The sequence below is a fragment of the Elephantulus edwardii genome, unplaced genomic scaffold (genome assembly GCF_000299155.1).
Source record: "Elephantulus edwardii isolate Elephantulus edwardi_28Jun2011 unplaced genomic scaffold, EleEdw1.0 scaffold00054, whole genome shotgun sequence".
In the NCBI taxonomy this organism is placed as follows: Eukaryota; Metazoa; Chordata; class Mammalia; order Macroscelidea; family Macroscelididae; genus Elephantulus; species Elephantulus edwardii.
Window position 1 is genome coordinate 11026285 of NW_006399804.1, and position 9060 is coordinate 11035344.

Consider the following 9060-nt stretch of genomic DNA (forward strand, 5'->3'; position numbering starts at 1 on the left):
CAGTTGCTGACCTTCTGATTAGCAGCTGAAGGCTTAACCACTGTACAACTAGAGCTCTTTCAATATTTCAATAGTTCCAAAAACCCTTAATTACTAAATGCATGGGACAATTACAGAGGGAAGAGAAAGAAACTCACTCACATAAGTCACCATTTTTTCAGTCACACTTCTAAGGGTAAGATTGAAGAGTTTGAGAGCTCCATGTTTCTCAAAGTGTTAGGGAAAAATCCCCACAAACATGATAGGGGTAAGGACTTGGATTATTTCTTGGACTTATCATATTCCTTATTCTTAAAAAGAATACTTGTCATATAAAGATGTGGACACTTCAGAGGAGATACTTTATGGATGTCCAAGGAACCTGAATATTACAAGTACTCTAGTCACTGCCTCATAAGAATCAAGGTCCTTTTTTCAGTAGACCATCCCCTGATCTCTCCCTCAACTTCTTTTTTCTTCTTGGTTTCTTTTTCTTTATGACCATGTTAAATGCAACATATTTTACTTATTTAATCTCTACAGCTAATATATATAATCTTCATAAGGGCAATAAATTGGGACTACTTTTAAAACTCATTATATTCCTTATACTTAGACAATACCTGTCATGTAAGTTGTTCTGGGACCATATATTTTAATTAATAAAACAAGAAATTGTTCATTTTGTTACTTTTCCTTCTATGTACTGGTTCTTTACAACTAGGTTCCCTCATCTTTGACATAAGGGTATTTAAATGTCTGTTATCTGTAGAAATTCCAGTTCTGTGATGTTGGGTCCATTAGCCTAAGCCTAACTATAAAGAATAACAATTCCTATCAATTTGTGGAGATACCAGGTTTCTACTGAACTAAGTTCTCAGTATACCAAACTCACTGTTAAGGCAGAGTATGGAATATATGACAAAAACATAGACAAAAAGAAAGAACGTCAGATCTCTCTACCTTTAACTTTGCTACTAACTTGGTATGTAACCCCCAGCAATTGAATTAGTCACAAATGTCCTCTTTCATAAAATCAGGGGCTAGGCTAACTTTCATTTATACTCCCTTTTCACTCTTACTATACTCCCCTATCTTTCAACCCAGTAGACTTCACAAAGGAATGATAAACATAGTTAAAATTAGTGCTACAAAAATCACAGATAATTTAAAAATAATACAACAACAACAACAAAAATATCTCATAAAACATCTCAAATAGTAATAATAAACCAACATGTTGGTTTTAAATATTTTGAGGGACAGATATCAAAACACCTTTTACTTTTTAAAGAAAAATTATCTTATTTCATTTACTTAATTCTCAGCTCTTCTCTCTATACACACAAAAAGAGTGAAGGAGCTCTCAAAGAACATTGCATGGTTTAAAATCAAGAAAGGCAAGAGTTGAGGCTATATTCTTTCTCCAACCCTATTCATAATGTATGTTGAACAGATCATTTTATAAGCTATACTTGATGAGGAGGAATGTGGTATCCATATCTGCAGAAGACTCACCAACAATCTACGTTGCTTGATGAAAGCAAGGAGGACTTGAAATTCTTGCTACCAAAAATCAAGTACTATAGCTTTCAATATGGACTAGATAGCAAGATTAAGAAAACAAAAATCCTCACCACTGTGCTAATAGGCAACATCATGATACATGGAAAAAAATAAAGTTGTTAATGAATTAATCTTACTTAGATCCATAATCAACACCTTGGTACTAATAAAGACTCAAAAGACATACTGTACTGGGGAAATAAGCAGTTAAGGACCTCTCCAAGCTGCTAAAGAGCAGCAATGTCAGTATAAAGACCAAGATATACCCGATTCAAGTCCTGATCATTTTAATTATTTCCTATACATCTGAAAGTTGGACAAGGAATAAGGATTACGAGGGGTGGGGGGAATCAATGTCTGTAGGTTCTGGTATTGGAAAAGAGCGTTAAATATCCCATGATATGGCAAGGTTAATGAAACTTCATCTCACATACTATGGAGATGTTAGGAGTAGCCAGTCCTTGGAAGAGAGAAGGATCAGTAAAAGAGAGGAAGATCCTCAACAAGATAGAGAAAACAGTGACTGTAGCAATTATTGTTGTTAGGTGAGTATGACCCATAGCACCTCTAAGAAAAACAGATCTGAACCCTGTCCTATCATGTGCCATCCTCACACTTTCTGACACATTAGAGCCCATTGAGGCAGTAACTGTGTCAATCTACCTGGTTGATGGTCTTTCTTTTGTTGACTCTTCCACCTTTCCATGCACGATGTCTTTCTCCAAGGAATAATTTCTCTTATCAACATACTTGAAGTATCCCTCTGGTTGCACTTTCTCTAAGACATGTATTTTTTTGGCAATCCGTGGTATTTTCAATACTCTTCTCCAATTCCAGAGCTCAAAGGCATCAATTCTTCTTCTGTTATCCTTATTCATTGTCCAGTTCTCAGATGCATAGCATGTGATCTGAAAGACTATGGCCTGAATCAGATATATTAGCCCTAAAACTGACATCATTGCTCTTCAATAATTTGGAGAGGTCTCTGACTGTAGACTTTCACAGTGTTGTAAGTCTCCTGATCTCCTGACAGCTGTTACAAGGGTGTTGACTGTGGATAAAAGTAAGATGAAGTTGTTGACAGCTTCAATCTTTTCTCCATTCATCAGGATGTTGCCTATCAGTCCAATGGTAAGAATTTTTGTTTTCCTGATGTTGAGATCTGTATTCTTTTATATCTTGCAACAAGTACTTCAAGTCCTCCTCACTTTCAGCAAGCAATATTGTGTCATCTGCATAAAGCAGATTATAGATGAATTTGATGCCACAGTCTTCTTCATAGATTCCAGATACTCAAAAAATTTTGCTCACCCTAATGACTAAATAGGTATGGAGAGAGAATACAGCTTTGACTCACTCCTTTCTTAATTTTAAGTCATGTAGTATACCCTTGCTCTGTTCACATAGCAGACTCTTGGACTAGGTATAGGTTCCACATGAGCACTATTAAATGTTCTGGAATTCCCATTATTCTCAATATTATCCAAACTTGCTATGATCCATATAATCACATGCATTTGAATAGTAAATAAAGTATAAATTGTCATTCTTGTGATTTTTTTTAATTTCAGCAAGGATCCATCTGATGTCAGCAATGATATTTCTGGTGCTACGGCCTCTTCTAAATCCTACTTCAACTTCTGGCAGTTCCCTAACTATGTACTGTTCTACCTATGATTGTGCCACAGGTTTGAGTATATAAGGGATGGTATGGATGGTACAGGAGAGGAGAAGGTTCATTTTGGTTGTTTATAGTCTCTATCAGCCATATTTGACTTGACAGCACCTAACCACAACACCATTTTCATTGATTATCTTCATTAAATCTGTTTATAAAACATACCTTCTAGAATGAAACTTTGTCTGATCCTAATGCCACATTCTTTTTCATAGAGTTCATCTTCCCAGATGATTTGTTTAGCCTACAGATTGAATATAGAGAAAGGATAAATCCTTGATACACAGCTTTCAAATTTTTAAACCATGTAATATTCCCTTTTTCTGTTTGCATTAGGATTGGAGGAAGATTCATCAACCTACATTATGATGATGACACATGCTTGCTTGCTTAAAGTGAGGAGGACTTGAAGCACTTGCTGAAGAAGATAAAATACTACAGCCTTCAATATGAATTATATATCAACATCAAGAACACAAAAAATTCTCACCACTGGATTTGATAGGCTGCATTATGATAGACAGAGAAAAGATTGAAACTGTCAACAACTTCATCTTACTTGGATCCACAATTAACATTCTTGGTACCAGCATTGAGGAGGAACCCCCATGAGCAATGATATCAGTTTGAATATTAAAGTGTATACGATTCAGGCCATGGTCTTTCCAACACTTGCTATACATCTGAGAGATGGGCAGTGAATAAGAATGACAAAAGAATTTATGTCTTTGAACTGTGGTGTTGAAGAAGAATACTGAATATTCCATGAACTATCAAAAGAACAAACAACCTCACTGTATCTGACACACCTACTCCCATTATCCCAGTCACTGAATCAATCCATCTCATAGTGTCTTCCTCTCCTGTGCTGTCCCTCCAACCTCCCAAACATGATGTCCCTCTTCAAGAACTGGTCCCTCCTTGCAACATGTCTGAAGTATGTCAGATGAAACTTCAGAATCTTTGCTTCCAAGGAGCAGTCTGGTTTGACCCTCTACAGGACAAACTTGTTTGTTCTCCTAGCAATCCATGGTATATTCAACACTCTTCTCCAGCACCACAGCTCAAAGGCATAAATTATCTTTTTATCATCCCTAGTCACTGTCCAGCTCTCTAATGCATAGCATGCAATTGCTATGGCCCAGATCATGCACACCTTGGTTTCCAGCCTGACGTTGTTGCTTTTCAGTACTCTGGAGAGGTCCCTGATAGCTGACTTTCCCCAATGTATTCATCTCTTCATTTCCTGACTGCTTGCACCAAGATTGGTGATTGTGGAGCCAAGCAAACTAAAATTGTTAACTATCTAAGTCTCTTCACCATCCATAATGATGCTGTCAAGTGGCCCAGGGTGAGAATCTTTGTTTTCTTGATGTTGACCTTTAATCCATATTGAAGGCTGCAGTCCTTGACCTTCTGCAGCAAGCTCCTCAGGTCCTCCTCAATTTCAGCAAGCAGGGTTGTGTCATCTGCATAATGCAGGTTGCTGATGAATCTTCCTCCAATTTTGATGCCACATTCCTCCTTGTACAGCCCAGCATCCTGGATGGTCTGGTCTGCATGCAGATTGAAAAGGTATGGAGACAGAATACATCCCTGGCCAACATCCTTCTTGATTTTGAACCATGCAATGTCTCCTTGATCTGTTCTGACAACTCCCTCTTGGTTCAAGCATAGGTTTCACATAAGCACAATCAAATGTTCTGGGATTCCCATTCTTCTCAGAGTCAGCCACAGCTTATTGTGATCCACACAGTCAAAATCCTTTGCATAATCAATGAAACAGAGATAGACATTGCTCTGGTACTCTCTGCTTTCTGCCAAGATCCATCTAACATTAGCTATAATATCCCTAGTACTACGGCCTCTTCTAAAACCAACTTGCACTTCTGGCAGTTCTCTGCTGATGTACTGTTCCAGTAGTTTTTGGATAATCTTCAGCAGAATCCTAATTGCATGTGATATTTAATGATATTGTTCAAAAATTTCTGCATTCTGTTGGGTCACCTTTCTTTGGATTGGGAACAAATATAGATCTGTTCCAGTGAGTTAAAAGTGAGTAATCAATAGCATAAAATAAAAAAAATTAAAAATCACCAACACATGAGATGCTTCTCCCTGCCCCTTTCATCCATTTACTGCCTGAAACATAAAGAGCAGTAGGAGAAGTGTTATTGGAAACAACTTATATGCACTTGACAAAAGTAAACTTTCAATTAGATTTCACAGCTACTACCTCTCATGCAACATACTAAAAAACCAAAACAAAACAATGGCAAAGTTTACAGAGAAACATAAGCATGGCACCAATGAGGTTTTAAATTGTAGATTACTTAAGTAATTTTAATGTAAGACAAATTTTGGATTCCTTCTGCCTAAAGACATTTAACTAAAATGATAGTTTGGGTGTGCTCATACTAATAGCCACTCAGTCATTGCCACAGGGTCAGAACCAACTGATAGAGGAACCTCTGGTTGCTTTTCAGGGTCTGTAAATCACTGGGGAGGTAATTGCCCATAGTCCTCCCCTGGAGCAACTGGTGAATCACAGCTGCCAGAGAAGCACTGTTTTCAGTGCTACATTAGCTGGGTAACTCCCTACCCACAAGGACACCAGAGATCCCCAAATTAATAGTTGTTGTTATGGGTTCTTGAATCTCCTATGACTCATAGCACCTTATTGCAAAAAAGCTCTGAAACCTGCCCTATCCTGATCCAGTCTCACTGTCTCCAACACACCAAACCCATTATCTTAGTTACTGTGTCAATCCATCTCATCCAAGGTTTTTCCCTCTTGTGTTGTCCTTCTACTCTTCCAATCATGATGTGCTTCTTCAAGTACTTGTCACTCCTGGCAATAGGCCAGAAGTATGTGAGAGGGAGCTTCAAAAATCCTCACCTCTAAGGAGCAGTTTGGTTTCACTCTCTCCAGGACAACTTTGTTCTCTTGGCAGTCTATTTAATGTTCAACACTCTTCTTCAGCAGCATAACTCAAATTTATAATAAAAAAAAAAGTCTGGTGGCCTAGTGGTAAGAAGCTGCACTGCAATCATAAAGGAACACAGTTCAAACCTACCAGCTGCTCCATGGGAGAAAAAGGAGCAGTCTCCTCTCATGAGATTAACTGTCTGAAAATCTGCTGGAGGTTTAGCTGTGAGTCAGTTCCAACCAAATGGTGCTCAACAACAACAACTGATTCATTTAATTGGGAAATTAACAGCACATGGGGGCTGCTGGCCTCCAAAATTACCAAGGAAACACCCTACCTAATACTCTAATAAATTACGAACCCAAACAAGTTGTTGTTGTTGTTGTTGTTGTTGTGTGTTTGCTTGAGAACCAACCCGTAGGTGACCCTCCAGTGAGTTTTCAGAGGCAATTTAATCGCACAGGAGGAGATTGCCTATCCTTCTCCTGAAGTGTGTCTAGTGAATTCAAACTTCATGCCTTCGGAATTGAAGCACAGCTTCTTACCAATAGATAAGCTTATCATGTACAATAACAGTTGCAGTTGATCCTCCAGCTGGTTTTCAGAGGTAATGAATCCCATGAAAGGAGATGGTCCATCTTTCTCCTGCAGAGCATCTGGACTCAAAGCATGTACCTTTGATGTAGCACCACAGCTCTTTAGCACTAAAGCACCAGAGCTCCCTTTAGATAAGGTTAGTGATGAGTAAAGTTGCTTGGGGATGCAAATGGTTAAGGTGCTCTAAATAGAAATTTTAGAGATTGAAATCCACCCAGATATGCTTCAAAAGACAGGCCTGGCCATCTACTTTTTTTTTGGGGGGGGTGGGAAATCAGCTATTAAACCTGGCACAGTTCTATTCTCACACACATGGAGTTCCAATGACTTGAGAACAAGTTAGTACTAGTGAAACTCTGTGTTAGTGTCAACTATGTTAGTATCATTATAATTTGCAATTGTTCACCTTGTTATAGAGTGTCTACATGCATGTTGTTATGCGCATTGAATTGGTTCAACCTCATCTAGTGAACCTACATATAGTGACTGATAAGAACTGCCCCATATGACTTCCTAGGCTGCAATCTACATAGGAATATGTCACCATGTATTTTTCCCTTAAAGTCACTGGTGAGTTTGAATCATCACTATTTCTAATAGCAATGATGTTCTTAACAGTTGTGCTGCCAGGCTACTTCCCCTGCTCACAAAGAAAGGTATTTTGCAAATATTTTGAAGAGACAAATGCCACATTTAAATTAAAATTTAATGCACAGAGCTGTTTTAGCTAATTGAAGTATTCAGTAAATACTTAAAAAAAAAACCAAAACAAAACAGAAACTTGCTGCCTTTGAGTCAATTTTGACCCATAGCAATCCTAGATGGCAGAGTATTACTGCCTCATAGGGTTTCTAATCTTCTATAAAAATCTGTGATTTTTTTAACAGACCCAAAATGTTAAGATTTTATTTACAAAGCTTCTTTGTTGTACAGAAAGTAAAAATGCTGTTACAATGTCAGAGTAAATGGTAGCTATGAATGGTTGAGACTCACTGATCACAGCTACCCACACTATAGCAAGTCTTACACAAAAACCTAACAACGCTTATAATTTTGTTGTGGCAAAGTCCCCACACTTGATGGTGGAGTTCCAAGAGGGACTAAACAGGAAGGTGGAATGTCACAGGAACTATTCTTTGGCTCTTTGGGTGGGAGGGTGGGTGTCCTGGGGTTTGTATCACAGCTACTTTTTATTTATTTTTTTTAAACAGCTACCAAATCCATATGAGCAGTCCAACCAACACTGAACAGTTCTTTTTTTGAGTTATCTGGGGTCTTAATCATCTTCTCCTTCATCACCTGTTTCTCTCTTCCTCTTCTCACATTTCCCACTTTCTGCCTTATATTCATCTTCATCTTCATCCTCATCTTCTCCATCATGTCTAAATTCTTCTTCCTCCCCGATGACTTCATCTTCTTCCCTTTCTACATCTTTGTCTTCATCTTCATCCTCCTCATCCTCTCCTTCATCCTCCTCTTCATCGTCCACACCATCCACCTCAGCATCTGAGTCTTGGGCCTCCTGGTCCTGTTGGTCAGAGCCATCCATCGAGGTAGGTCAGCTGGGCAGGAGCTTGAAGACTGTCTCTCTGTAATCATTCAAGTTGGTAACCTCACAGTTAAACAGATCCAGGCTTTTCAGATTCTCCAATTTCTAAAAGGGCTCTAACGTGCTAATATCCTTCAGTTTATTTCCACTCAAGTTTAGGTGCGTGATGTTTGGAAGTTTTTCTGCTAACATGTCCAGACCTCTAAAGATTCTATTTTCACTGAGCTCAAGATTTTCCAATCTTGATAATTTGGGAAGATTTGAAAATTAAATCAAGCCTACATTTATTAAACTAAGGAAATCTAAGTTTACAAATTCAGCTGTTAAAACCTCAATTTTTCCCATCATTTGACTTGTAGTTGTCCAGAACAAGTTCTCGGACAGCTGCCGGGGTCTGGTTCCTCAGCTCCAAGTGGATCCTTCTCTCCATGGTGCCCCTCTTACCCTCTCTCTTCAAACTTTACTTTCCGTGGTGCGGGCGGAGTGGGGAGAGGCGTCCGGAAGCGGGGTGCTGGCAGCGTGTGATCTTTGTGGAAGCTGGCTGTCTCATAGTTCTCCCAGTAGATTCAAACTGAGAACCTTTTAGTTAACAGCCAAGCGCATAACCACTGTGTCACCAAGGATCCTGAATAAAGACCATATTTGTGCATTTCTTTAAACATGTCTATTACTGGAACAGCACATCAACAGAGAACTACCAGAAGTCCAGGCTGGGTTTAGAAGGGGTCGTGGTACTAGAGATATTGTAGCTGATGTTAGAT

The 9060-nt window shown here is 38.7% G+C and overlaps 1 pseudogene; it reads right to left on the minus strand.

The window, feature by feature from the left end:
- Positions 1-8026: 8026 nt before the first annotated feature.
- On the minus strand, positions 8027-8729 carry LOC102868914 (annotated as a pseudogene).
- Positions 8730-9060: the final 331 nt, after the last annotated feature.